The 15,589-nt window shown below is 33.5% G+C and overlaps 1 long non-coding RNA gene across 1 annotated transcript in view; it reads left to right on the top strand.

The window, feature by feature from the left end:
• LOC143055501 (uncharacterized) overlaps nucleotides 1–13,533 on the top strand; it is a 44,814-nt gene extending 31,281 nt beyond the window's left edge. Inside the window, exon 4 of the long non-coding RNA XR_012972055.1 lies at nucleotides 13,503–13,533. This is a non-coding gene — a long non-coding RNA (uncharacterized LOC143055501). The remainder of the gene's footprint in view (nucleotides 1–13,502) is intronic.
• Nucleotides 13,534–15,589: the final 2,056 nt, after the last annotated feature.

Here is a 15,589-nt window from a genome sequence, read left to right as displayed (position 1 = left end):
TTCCCGTATCCCGATTATACTATGCAGTTCTCATTTTTTTTTTTTTTAATTTTCCGTGTCCCGCTATACTTTATTTCTCGTTTTTCACGACACAATCATTTGACTATCACGTGTCATACGCTTATATCCCAACGCGACCCACTATTCTACTCTTTTCTGACTCATATTAAGCCCATTATAAATATATTAAAAAAGTGTGTTTTTTATCCCTTTTTATACCGTCTCGTTTCGGGTTGAGACACAGATAGATAAGATGTCATATGTGACAATGAGACAACTCTCAAAACGAGTCACAATGAAGTAACATGAAGTTATAAATGGCCCCAGTGTAAAACCTTTTAAACGGGAAAACCAACGATTCAATCTTGATCAAGATGTACGTAATTAGTGGTGAAGTGTCATGGAAATGGATAAAAAAAAAACAAGGATATGGAAATGGATAAACAAAAACAAGAATAAAGATCCCTATACGATTCATAAGAAATTTTAATGGAATACATTTGAAATAAATGTTATTTCTATTGAATTTATTTACTAGAGTGTTTTAAAACCAAACTTTCCTCCGTAAGTTAAATTTTATCAAATCCGTCTCTTACTTTATCTATTGTTTGAGCAAGTCGGCTAAATTAAGGCTTTACAGCTAATTTCCTAATGCATGTAAAGCAAAACTTTGGCTGACTTGATTGCTTAGTTTGTATAATTGTTTATACAAACTTTGTAAATAAGATTGACATCTTTAAACAATATGTTTCGGCATAGTTTAACCTGTGTTTATATAATTATTATATTTGAATTAAATTGGGTGTTATCATAATGATTGTACAAAACAAAACAAAGCAAGGACGCTAACTAAAGTCTTGCTTTACATGCTTAAAAAAATACGCCGTAATAGATAAAAAAAATAAATATATCATACAGTGAAAATGCACCGCATATACAATACTAATGAATCGCTCTACAGTGAAAATGAAAGAATAGTATCATTATTCGACAGTAAACATGACTCGCATAAAGAAAGCATCATAGTGGAATTCAGTTTAATATGAAGAAACTGAATGACAAAACCTATTCTACGTTATACAACTTTAATAATTGTGTTGAAATGAATATTTTTTCTGCAACAACATCTTACCTGTTAGTTATAAAACACATGCACGATCTGTTCGTGAAATGTCCTAAATATTCACCTATTTTGGTATATATTTCACAGCTATTTGGATTTAGGCGCGAAAAAACCCCGTTCGCATCTATTACTTTGTTTTATTAGTATTATCTGTTTCTTAACATACTTTTTAACTAATTTTCTTCATTTTCTTCAAAAATAAAAAAAAAAGTCGTCTGTTTATTTATCATTCTACATCAAAAATTTCTGGCTTATACAGTAAAAATGATATTTTAGGATCCGCACTTTACATACACTGATAATAAATGAACATTCACTACTGTGAGAATACCTATTAAGGAGCAATGAAATTTACCCATTAAATTAGGTCTATTAATTACGGTTACATTTAATGGGGTAAATTTCCATTAAATTGATCGTCATGCCATTAAAAAATCAATATTAACCCTTGAATAAAACCATAAAACTGGGAATAACGGCCATTAATTATGAGCCCTTAATTTCTTCATTAATATATATTAATGGGCATGAATTTACCAGTTAATGGCCATTAAATTTTACCATGGAAACTAAATATAATGGCCATCAATTTCTATTCTATAATAGTTAATGGGCACGAATTCTGATTTCAAAATTTTAATGTGCATTAAAAATAACTGTAATTAATAGCATCATTATTTCTATGGGATTTTTAATGGCCATTCCTGTATTTTAATAGCAATTAAAACGACTAGATACAAATGATAGTGGGCATTAAAAAATAACCATTAAATTTGGCTTGAAAAAGTAATGGTACATCTATAAAAGAATGTAATGGCCATTATTATTTCAATCGATGGATCATTTCTTCTTTATTGACCGGTTTGTACTTTAATGGTGTGTTTGTACATTAATAGTCAGTTAACTCTTTACAAGCCATCAATTAAACACTTTTACTTTAATGGCTGGTTTGTTACTTTAATGGCTTGATGATTCACAGGATTGGCAAATGTATATTAAAACAGTTGATCATGAAACCTGATAGTCCAAATAATTACGACGTCTTGTAAGGCGTCAAAGAAAAAAAAATAATAGCCTTTCAAGAGGGAGGAAGGACCTCCTTTTGGACGTCGGGATTGGGTGTTTTAAGCTCGGGATTTCGGGATTGCTTCTGTCTAGATTCGGGAATTCCTTTTTCAAATTTAGGGATGTCGGGATTTAATTTTTTTTTAATTCATGACCTCAGGATTTCATGTTTTTAAGCCCGGGATTTCGGGATCAGGACCCCTCCAACCCCTTTTTTCAAGACGTCATAATTATTTGGACTAAAAACCTGTCAGACAAATATATACACATTATAATCATTTCATTAGGTAAACATAATTCATGTATATCTTACATATCTTACTTTAAGCACTAGTGGTAAGCGGATTTGTAACTTCAAGTTACGACCATCCGAATATGGGAGACAACTCTAGGGATAAATTTTTCTTTTCCGATTTTCGTGCAGTAAAATATTTATTGGAGTCAAACCGCTTTTTTCATACATGCTAATTGTCAGTGTATTGATATAGAAACATTTGATACATAAAAACATTCCAATTTTCGTAAAATAGTCATTCAATAATTCGAGCATGATGGTCGTAACTAAAACAACAAAAATGTTCAGGATGGTCGTAACTCTTTATTAAATAGGACCGAATAAGGCAAGTGCACGAGGATAATTCTGTCGCTAGGATAGGACCAGAAATCTACCGAGGATAGGACCAGAAATCCCACTGATACATGTATATAGCATATTAATACCGTTTACCTACGCGAAAAAAAAATAGTTCAAGAAGTGAAAGTAGGGGTCAGGAAATGTGACAATCCCTTGAATATCATGGAATGCACTACATGAAAGCACGGAACATATTAAATGTATATGTCAACAGTGTCATTTACATGAAACATATGGTATTTTGTTAGTTAAAGCTTACCACAGTATATAAATAGAAAATTGCTTTATAAAATAACAGTTTGGTTATCCAAGATCCCAGTAGATAGTGTGCTTTTGCTCCATGTTGAAGGTCTTAATGTGACTGAGATGAAGAAAAACAATTAAAGACCTGTTTATAGTTAAATGAAATTACCCCTGCTCCTATCTGGGGCTGCTATATATTAAAACACACATACAGTCAATCACATGACATTAGGTTACCCTTGGTCACCCATAGAAACTTACATACAAATATAACATTGGGTTACCCTTGGTCCCTATATTAACTTACATATAGACATAACATTGGGTTACCCTAAAACTTACATATAGACATAATTTACATATAGACATTGTATGGGTTACTGCTTGGTCCCCTATCAAAACTTACATAAAGACATAACATTCGGTTATTGACCCCTTGTCCTCTATAGAATCTGCATATAGAAATAACGTTGGGCTATCCCTGGTCCTCTATAGAACATGCATACAGAAATAATATTGGAATACCCCTGGTCCCCTAGAGCAACATACAGAAAAAACATTTAGTAACCTCTGGTCCCCAAAAAAACATACATAAAGAAATAACATTGGGTTACCCCTGGTCCCCTTTAAACATACATAAGTCGTATAGACATAACATTGGGTAACTCCTTGGTCCACTATAGAACATGCATATAGAAAAAAATAACATTGGGCTATCCCTCTTCCACTATAAACCATGCATATAGAAATAACATTGGGGTTTAATCGGTCCCCTATAGAAACATACAAAGATCATATAGATGTCACATGGGGTTAACCTTGGTCCCCTTAAAAACATACATAAGTCGTAAAGTCATAACATTGGGTTTCCCCTGGTCCCCTACAAAAACTAACATATAGGCATAACATTGCGTTACCCCTGGTCCGTAATCATAATGGAATTACATAACATTTAGTTTCCCTGGTCCTCTTTCAAAAATTACATATTAAGTCGTATCTATAGACTCAACATTGGGTTACCTCTGGTCCCTATAGAAACTAACATAAAGGCATAACATTGCGTTACCCCTGGTTCCCTATAGAAACTAACATATAGGCATAACATTGCGTTACCTTCTGGACCGTAATCATAATGGAATTTCATAATCCTAATTCGGATCTGTATCAAGCTTGAATGTAGTGTCCTTAAATATTGAATGGGGGTATTCTTAGTTAGTTTACTCATATTTTTATGTAAATCTCGCTAAATACGATCCATACTGGTCTGTGTCCACTCTTGTTATACACCTTGTCCCCATATACACAGTAATAACATTCGGTTACCCCTGGTCCCCCATATAAACTTACATGCCGTAATAACATTCAGTTTACCCTGCCCCCCAATATTAACTTACATACAGTTATAACAGTTGGTTACCCCTGGTCCCCCATATAAACGTACATACAGTAATAAAATTGGGTTATCCCTGGTCCCCCATACAAGCTTTCATACAGGAACAACATCCGGTTATCCCTGGTCCGCAATAGATACTTACATACATTAATAACATTCGGTTACCCTTGTTCCACCATATAAACTTACATGCAGTAATAATATTCGTTTACCCCTGGTCCCAAAAAGATACTTACATACAGTAATACCATTCGGTTACCCCTGGTCCCCAAAAGATACTTACATACAGAAATTACATTGGGTTACCCCTGGCCCCAAAAATATATTTACATACAGTAATAATATTGGGTTACCCCTGGTCCCCCAAATAAAATTACTGACAGTAATAACATTTGGTTACGCCTGGTCCCCCATATAAACTTACATGTATTAATTACATTCGGTTACACCTGGTCCCCAATATATATACTTACATACAGAATTAACATTCGGTTACCCCAGGTCCCCCATATAAACTTACATACAGTAATAACGTTCGGTTATCCCTGGCCCCCCATATAAACTGGCATACAGTTATAAACATTCGATTACTCGGGTCCCCCACATAAACTTACATAGAGTCATAACATTGGATTACCACTGGTCCTCTCTCAAAACTTACATAAGTCGTATAGGCATCACTTTGTGTTACCCCTGGTCCCCTATAGAAACTAATATTTTGACATAACATTGCGTTACTCATGGTCCCAAATAGAAACTTTAATATAGACCGAACATTTGGTTTTTCCTGGTCCCCTTTCAAAACATACATATTGACATAACATTGGGTACCTATTGGTCCACTTTAGAACATGCATATAGAAAAACCGTTTTGCTAACCCCAATTCTGAATAGAAAATGCATATAGAAATAATATTAGGGCACCCCTAGTCCCCCGGGCCCCTAAAGAAACATATATAAGTCATAAACATAACATTTGGTTACTTCTGGTCCCACACATAAACTAACATACAGTTACTAAGTATAACAGTTGGTTACCTCTGGTCTCCCATATAAAACTTACATACAGTTATAACATTTTTTTACCCCTGGTCCCCCATATAACTTATATACATTAAATACAATCGGTTGCACCTGGTCCCCAATATATACTACATACTGTGTATTAACATTCGATTAACACTGGTCCCCCATATAAACTTACATACAGTAAGTACTGGTTTACTTGGGTCACCACCACCAGAGAGCCCGCTTTCAAGAAACCCATTCTTCGGTGATATTGGTTTACCCCTGGTCCCCAAAAGATACTAACATACAGTAATAACATTGGGTTACCCCTTGTCCCCTATATAAACTTACATACAGTTAACATTCGGTTATTCCTGGTCCCCTATATAAACTTATATACAGTAATTAACATTCGATTACCCCTGGTCCCCCATATAAACTTACATACAGTAATAAATAATCAATTACCCCTGGTCCCCCATATAAACTTACATACAGTTATACCATTGGGTTACCCTTGGTCCCCCATATAAACATACATACAGTAATATCATTCGGTTACCCCTGGTCCCAATATAAACTTACATACAGCAATACCATTGGGTTACCCCAGGTCCCGTATAGAAACTAATATTTTGGCATAACATTGCGTTACCGCTGTTTCTAAATAGAAACTTTCATATAGACAACACATTGGGTTTTTCCTGGTCCCTTTCAAAACTTACATATTGACAAAACATCGGGTTGCCCCTTGGTCCACTATAGAAAATGCATATAGAAATAATTAGGGTATCCCTGGTCCCCTTGGCTCCTAAAGAAACATATATTAATATAGGTAACAGTAGTATACCGCTTTTCAAAAAGTCACGAATCGATATAGAGGGAACAAATCCATTAAACAAACCAAACCGAGGGAAAAACACCAACCACAAGAAAAAAACAGAAACACAGATTTACAACACAGGCGAACGCCGACATACACAGAATCATACTATAAGATTTACAGCTACCATATTCCTGACTTGGTACAGGACATTATTCAAAGCAATAATGGTGGGTTGAACCTGGTTTTAAGGCATGCCAAACCTCCCGCTATAAGTCATAAAGACATATTATTTGGTTACGCCTGGTCCTAAATAGATACTTACATATAAGCTTCCATACAGTATTAACATTCAGTTAACCTTGATCCTCAATAGATACTTACTTACAGTAACAACATTCGGTTACTTCTTGTCTCTAATATAAACTTACATACAGTAATAACATTCGGTTACCCCTGGTCCTCCATATAAACTTACATACAACAATAACATTGGGTAACCCCTGGTCCCCCATATAAACTTACATACAGTAATACCATTGGGTTACCCCTGGTCCACAATATAAACATACATACAGTAATAACATTCGGTTACCCCTGGTCCCCATATAAACTTACATACAGTTATAACATTCAGTTACCCCTGGTCCCCCATATAAACTTACATACAGCAATAACATTGGGTAACCCCTGGTCCCCCATATAAACTTACATACAGTAATACCATTGGGTTACCCCTGGTCCACAATATAAACATACATACAGTAATAACATTCGGTTACCCCTGGTCCCCATATAAACTTACATACAGTAATAACATTCAGTTACCCCTGGTCCCCCATATAAACTTACATACAGCAATAACATTGGGTAACCCCTGTTTCCCCATTTAAACTTACATACAGTTATACCATTGGGTTACCCCTGGTCCACAATATAAACATACATACAGTAATAACATTCGGTTACCCCTGGTCCCCATATACACTTACATACAGTAATAACATTCAGTTACCCCTGGTCCCCCATATAAACTTACATACAGCAATAACATTGGGTAACCCCTGGTCCCCCATATAAACTTACATATAGTAATACCATTGGGTTACCCCTGGTCCTCCCTATAAACATACATGCAGTAATAACATTCGGTTACCCCTGGTCCCACATAAACTTAATGATTACTACGCATTTGCCGGTACTATTTCTGCGGGATTTCTGGTCCTATCCTAGCGACAGAATTATCCTCGTGCAAGGCAAGTCAAGAGTTTTAAAAGAGTCTTTTATTATATGAATATATTATATGATGTATTTGTGAAGTTGATTTCACCAAATGATAAAAAAAAAGGGTTGAAGAGAGGGGTACCTGTAAAGTGCGAAAGGAAAGAAAATTGGAACGAATCGAAAAAAAATATGCAAAATCAAATGACCAGTCACTGTGACTTGAAATATAATGTATTAAATTAACCAATAGGCAAATATTTAAATATATATTTAAATTCAACAACAATATAAATTTCTCAAATGTGCAGAATTCATTTCAAAACAAGAAACACAGCTATGGTTATGATCATTCTTATTTACGAATTAAGGAAATGCGTTTTTAAAAAATTTGACAACACATGAAACAACAGTATCCTGATTTGTATGCTCTACCTACGATAGTAGAGGGGCGTTATGTTTTCTGGTCTGTGGCTCCGTACGTTCGTTCGTCCGTCTGTTCGTCTGTGCGTCCGTTCAGGTTAAAGTTTTTGGTCAGGTTGTTTTTGATGAAGCTGAAGTCCAATCAACTTGAAACGTAGAACACTTGTTGCCTATGATATGATCTTTCTAATTTTAAAGCCAAATTAGACTTTTGACCCCATTTTCACAGTCCACTGAACATAGAAAATGAAAGTGGGAGTTTCAGGTTAAAGTTTTTGGTCAAGGTAGTTTTTGATGAAGCTGAATTCCAATCAACTTGAAACTTAGTACATATGTTCTCTATAGTATGCCAAATTAGATTATTTTCCAATTTCACGGTCCATGGAAAAAAAGGATAGTGCGAGTGGGGCATCCGTGTACTTTGGACACATTCTTTTTTTATATATTATCCATCTATAAAAAGATAAACTTTTTAAAAACAATTATGTATCTACTAGGTGAAATTTAAAAGAAAAATCTACAATTTAAAGTTTATACTTTAAGTTGAAAGAGCATAAGTAGGGAATCAAGGGTCTTTATCGAGACTAGCCCATACCCGTGAATTCGCAAGTCCGTACTCGAATTAAAGAACATACGCCTTATTCTTAGCCTGGATTTTGAGAAGTCGTATTGTCATTCTGTAGTCAAGCTGATTAAAAGGTGCAATGTCAAAATTCAGGGATAATTATTACCTGTGGTTTTAGAAAATTCTATATACGCCTATTGGTACCATGCTATCCGCTATAAATCTTTGTCGTTCTTATGGAAAATACCATGAACCCTGGACCACAGGTTTTTATACCCCCGCTTTAAAAAATTGGGGGGGGGGGGTATACTGTTTTACCTCTGTCTGTCCTTCCGTTAGTCCGTCAGTCCGTCAGTCCGTCAGTCAGTCCGTCCGTCCCATGAATATTTTTCGTCGCATTTTTCTCAGGAACTACAATACAAGGATTTCTGAAATTTGGTTTCAGGGTTTATCTAAGTCAGCTATACCGTGTGATGCGTTTTCAGATTGATCACTTGACAACTTCCTGTTTACCGAACACTTGTACGATTTTACACATGATAGCCAAGTTGAAAATTTTCGTCACATTTTTCTCAGGAACTACAATACAAGGATTTCTGAAATTTGGTTTCAGGATTTATATAAGTCAGCTATACCATGTGATGCGTTTTCAGATTCAACACTAGACAACTTTCTGTTTACCGAACACTTGCATATTTTTCCACTATTAATATTATCCACTTGCGGCGGGGGTATCATCAGTGAGCAGAAGCTCGCAGTTTCACTTATTATTCCCAATTCATATTGGGAACGATGCATCCGATCTTAATAACTATCGAGGAATTACAATAACTGATTTATCATGTTCATTGGGGAAGATTTTTAATAAGATACTTTATACACGTCTTTGTAAAGTCTTAGATAAATAGCCAAATTGGGTTTACCAAAAAATAACACGACATTCTGACCATATGTTCATTCTAAAAACTAGTATTGATAGGTATTGTAATACAAAAGAAGGTAGAGTGTTTGCCTGCTTTGTTGATTTCCAGAAGGCTTTTGATACTGTCATACTCCCAGGGATAAAGAATATGGTAACAAATCTCTTTTGAACTAAAGTTGGAGTAAGACAGGGAGACGATTTGAGTCCAAATGTGTTTAAAATTTTCATAATTGAACTTTCTGACTGTTTTAAAAGTTCCCCTGATCCAGCTGTTGTTAATTCACGACCAGTCCACTATCTCAACTTGTACGATTCACTCATGTATGTAGCAATGTTTTATATTTTAACGAGAGAAATTTATGTATTATTGAAAAATTATTACACCAAAGTTTTCGTAATGACAAACTAGTCAAAACATTTTCTAAATGTTATCATCGGTATAAGGACATCATTCGTAAGTATAGCTCAACATGAAGACTTCCTATACTTTTGGGTATTTCACATCCAATATTTTATGGAAATATTCTTTATAAAGCACAAAAATGTCTTTATGTACCTCAGAAGCTAACAAAAACCTTTAAATAGACTCAAGGAGACAGATTTGTAAAAGCAAATTGCTTGTTTCTGAATCCTTAATATTATTTCATTTGTATAATATCGTTTAATGTTGATTTATCTTAATAAATATTGTTTAAACTATTAAGAAGGGTAATAGTTACGATACTGTTTTCAGGTTATTTACGATTGCATATTTTGGCGTTAATATTGATTCACTTATAGGGTCTTTGCATTGGAACTAACCACATTTATTTAAAACCCAGTTGTTGGCATGACACGGGTTATGTTCTTCTCATATATGTTATGATGGTATGATACTAAACCCCTCACGGAAAGGATTGTGCCTAATATTCATATGATGAAGACATAATCTTTCAGTCAATTTAATTGAAGTCTGGAGCTGGCATGTCAGTTAACTGCTAGTAGTCTGATGTTATTTATGTATTATTGTCATTTTGTTTATTTTCTTTGGTTACATCTTCTGACATCAGACTCAGACTTCTCTTGAACTGAATTTTAATGTGCGTATTGTTATGCGTTTACTTTTCTGTATTGGCTAGAGGTATAGGGGGAGGGTTGACATCTCATAAACATGTTTAACCCCGCCATATTTTTGCGCCTGTCCCAAGTCAGGATCCTCTGGCCTTTGTTAGTCTTGTATTACTTTTAATTTTAGTTTCTTGTGTACAATTTGGATGCTTTAAGTTAAGAAAAAGAAACAATGGTGTCACCGGACCTGTTTTCTTGATACATTACAAAATATATAAATTCCTAACACATTCTATTGTAAAAAAACCTTAATCTGAATTATCTGCTCTTGCATTTGAGTTGCCTCCCCTTATTTCGCAAAGTTGGAAAAAAATGATCAAACGAAAGTTTTCTGTTTTTTGTAAAATATAACCATAAATATGATAAAACATGTCGTTTTCTATATCGAAGTGTAAGTTATTACACATGAATTACCTACTACTCTGAAAATTTGCACATTCTATTAAAAATTAGATTTTTTTTTCTGGTATTTTCAAATTCAAGATGGAGGAAGACACCCTATTTACCTTAAATAATACACAGCTGCTTGCTGGTTTATTATATACACTACAAACCATTAAAAGTCTGAAATGGCCTATATCTGTACTCGACTGTACTGATTTTTACTCGACCAGTCTGAATTGGCCTGAAATTTACTTGATAATACTCGACTGTAGTCTGAACCATACTTAACAGTCTGCATTTGTGCTTGACCAGTACTTAACCATTTTATACGAGTCTAAACCATGCTCGACCTAGTCTGAACCGTACTCGACCTAGTCTGAACCTTAGTCGACCTAGTCTGAACCGTACTCGACCTAGTCTGAACCATACTCGACCAAGTCTTAACCAACCTAGACCTATTCTTTGCATCTATCAACTGAATTTTATCAATATAGGAAATACTTTTAATAAAAATGAAATTTGAACAACAAGTTGAAATTTAAAATGTATTCAATATAGTATTGAAAGTAAAATTTCACAATAATCAATTATAATATAACTTCAACACATTATCAATCAACATTTACATAATAATATATATCAACATTTAAAATATAAATAAAACAAGCGGATCGAGTAATCTAAAAAATGAATTTTTGACTTATATTTGCAATAATATTCACAATTTTATGAATATATCGGAAGTATTTTATGGTAACAGGACTATTTTCACCATTAACTTAAGCCTAGTATAGATTTATGGTGTCAGTTGAGTTTAGTTAATAATGCAGTGAATGTTTTTATTAAGATATATATAAAATAGTATATAAAACAACTTAATAAATTTTAAAAATGAGTCATTAAATGTTTTGTTTTATTAAACCAAGAATTTAATATAATCATGATAATGGAATTTCCATAGCAATCCTTGATAACCTTTTTAAAAAAGGAAATGTGTTCCCAAATAACTGTAAAAATTAATTTCGATTAATTTAATTATTTTTTGTCAAATTAAAAGACATGTCATACATAAAGCACTTTAATATGGTCTAATTACATCAGTACATGTGTGTTTAATAGGTAAAAATAAAGCCCTATTTTCTTAAATTCGTGTATTACTTAATATCTAGTACATACATGTATATTCGAAAGGCCTTGTTATTTAAGTAAAACAAAATGTTGCAATTTAGAATCAATGTTATTTAGAATTTAATACATCTGACCAGGTGTGGTCTTGTTTATGAGTTTGCCCCCAAGCAGAGGTTATACTTTATATTTCACCACTAATCAGAAAAACAATTTTATGTATTTCTTTAATTTTATCCCTTTTTGTTATAAATTATATATAATAAAATGTATATAATTTTTTTATTCTAAATATAATCATAGATATATTTCTAATATAAGGTTAAACAATTTATAAATTTAGTTGGCTGTTGTGATATATGTCAGTTAAAAAGAAATTTATTTTAACAGTTAAACAAGTAGAGGTGTTTTGGTCTAGTATTGTTCAGACTGGTCGAGTGTTGTTCAGACCTTTGGTTAAGTATAATTTAGACTGGAAAAATAGGTCAAGTACAGGTCGAGAATGGGTTAAGACTGTTTCAGACTGGTCGAGTAATAGTTCAGACTATTTTCAACGGCAAAGATAAGGGTCAAGTACGGAATAACAAATATGACCATAATTTGAAGAATCTATGTAAATTTCATAAAAATGCGAAATACTCAAACCTGATGCCTCCATTAGCCTGAAAATCTCATAGCTGGTCACATATATGACTATTTTTAAACACCTGTTAAACAATGTTTTCGTTGCCAGCCATGGATTTAGGGAACTATTTTCTTTTCTGACTGACTTCTGTAAACCAACTAATTTTTGTGAGCAATTCAATTACGAAAATGTTTCACTAACCTAAATTGGCAAGCAGAAAAAAAATGTTGCAAATATGTCAAAATTGGATCTTCTCTTATGCATGTTTAATGATTACATGATTATAAATGTCAGATGGAAGGGATAAACACACATTCATTCACATTCCTTGTCGATAAATATTAAAGAACTTGTATTACATGTACTATATGTATTATAATTTCCTCCATAAGTGGTTGCTGCTCCCGAAGTTGAAATTATTGCCTTGAAAATTTAATTTATCTAGTTTTAGGTGAAACCTAAATAATATCTGCTTCTTGGGACACTTTTGTTGATCTTGTAATAGTATAGCTATTCTTCTGTCCTATCTGTAATGCCCCTGAATTTGACATTTTACCAGACTATTCGAGCCATGAACAACATGATAGGAGCCAGACTATTTTATGGTGTATGTTATTCAGGATCACATTTAGTTCATCCCTGTTTATTGGTTTCTTGTTACACAATTTTAGTTTTTTTCTGTTTAAAAGTGTAAAATTGGCAATCATACCACATCTTCTTTTTTATATTGTCTGTTAAATGCGGTTTATAATGCTCCCTTAATCGTGTGTATATGTTCTTGACTTATACCTTATATGTTTTATTCAAGTAATTATTAGAATATATTCTTCTATGTTTACAGAACAAGGAAGAGTGCGAGCATAATTGTCCAGGTAAGTTTTTGTTGGTTCGAAATCTGTGTCACAGCTAGACCATGTGAAATATATGTGATGATTTTCTTCTATTGTCTAACAATTGACAAAGTGGAGTGTGAACAAAATTAAGGTCATGTAATGGTCTTCATTACGAAAACAGTGACGATCAATTATTATGCCTTTTGCAAATTAAACTATAGGAAAAAATTGCACTGCAATTTTTTAAAAGAGAGGTGAAAGATACCAAAGGGACATTCAAACTCATAAGTCGAAAATAAACTGACAATGGCATGGCTTAAAAGAAAGATACAAAAAAAACAGCACACACAACACAACATAGAAAACAAAAGACAGAGCAACAAGAACCCCACTAAAAACTGGTGGTGATCAAAGGTGCTCTGGAAAGAGTAATCACTGATTACTAATCAGATTCTGCTCGATATGTGAAACCCGTCATGTTCCTCCTTCAAAATACGTTGATAAGTTATATCAGGTGATTAGATATCACATATAGGCAAGTTGTAATTGACTTTGGATCACTCTTGTCTAATCGTAAGTCATCGCCGAAATCTAGACAATCGATCATGTATAATGACAAGGGGTACAATCAAAATCACGTGATGGATATACACACACCGGAAGTTACAGTCGAACTCGCCGCTTGAAAGGTTAGAAGTTGCATTTTCTTGTTTATATCAATTAAATTTTGATTAATAAGTTGGCACACCGAATGTCGGATAGTATGTAGTTTTAAAATACACAATTGTTTTTGCTAGAAAGCGTGCAGTTATTGCAAACACTTCGACGGTGAAATTTTGGAACTGTGTCGAAGTGTTAGCATTAACTGAACGCTTTCCAGCAAGGATAATTGTGTATTTCAAAACTAGATAGTATCCTACATTCGGTGCACTACCTTATTTATTAAATTTTATTGGTATAAACAAGTAAATACGACTACTTACCTTTCAAGCGGTCTGCTCGACTGTTACTTCCGGTGTGTGTATATCCATCACGTGATTTTGATTGTACCCCTTGAATGATTTTACCCCGAAACTTGACCGAATGTGAAATTTTTATATCTTAACATGTTTTTTCATGACATAGGATAACATAGACTGTTCAGCATATGACACTTTTCTTTATAAAATTTATATATAATCAATGTCATGCTGAAGTTTAAAAATAAACAGTTTTGCTATATACACATTTTAAAGAATGTATGCCGCTTGCGAGGAATTAAAAAAAAAGGAAAATACATGCATTGTAAGGAAGCTTTAGCTTCTTCCCAGGTATTTATTGAATTTATATAAAAGGAGAATTGTATGAGATTCAAAAATCAGTGGCGTTGAATTATTTGACTGATTGCATTGTAAGCACTTGTACGCTCTCCCATGCATTAAGTGTCATATTATAACTTAAGATTAATGGTTTATATCAGCATGGCCTTTTACAAATTTGACTAAAGGAGTAGTCCTCATTGAAGATATTTGGACAATTGCATAACTGATGATTAAACATCTACATCTGCAACATGTACAACACCCATATTTCTAAATGTATCTGATATTTATGAAAAAATTTCAAACAACCAAAAAACAATATTTATATAATATTTTATCCCTACTCTAAGGTTTGAGCCTATTCCGACTTTACTTTGTGCGTCCAACAAATATGTATGTCACACTTTTCACAGGCAATACTATACAGAATGACTTCATATATTTGGTAGTTCAACAATGTCAGTCAGCTCTTTTGCATCATTTGTAATCAGATTTCCTAATTGCAGATACTTTGAACAATGTTGATTTTTTCTCTATGTTGAATGAACTTAAAGAACTTAGTCACACATTTCTCTAATACAACTGAACAGAAGGACTTCATATTTTGTCAACAGCTTCGATGGTTGTAGTACACCTACTTCTGGTTTTCCGATACTTTATATTTCTATTCAGGATATACAAACCACAACAAACAATAACATAGGTCTATTAATTGTTATCATGAAGCTGCATGTTTTTGGGTCAGTTAAAATCAGTATGCTATTACAGCACATTTGCCAATGTGCTTAGAAATA

This window comes from Mytilus galloprovincialis, chromosome 12, assembly GCF_965363235.1.
Source record: "Mytilus galloprovincialis chromosome 12, xbMytGall1.hap1.1, whole genome shotgun sequence".
Classification (NCBI taxonomy): Eukaryota; Metazoa; Mollusca; class Bivalvia; order Mytilida; family Mytilidae; genus Mytilus; species Mytilus galloprovincialis.
The sequence above is the reverse complement of the archived record's forward strand: the minus strand, read 5'-3'. Positions and strand labels throughout refer to the sequence as shown.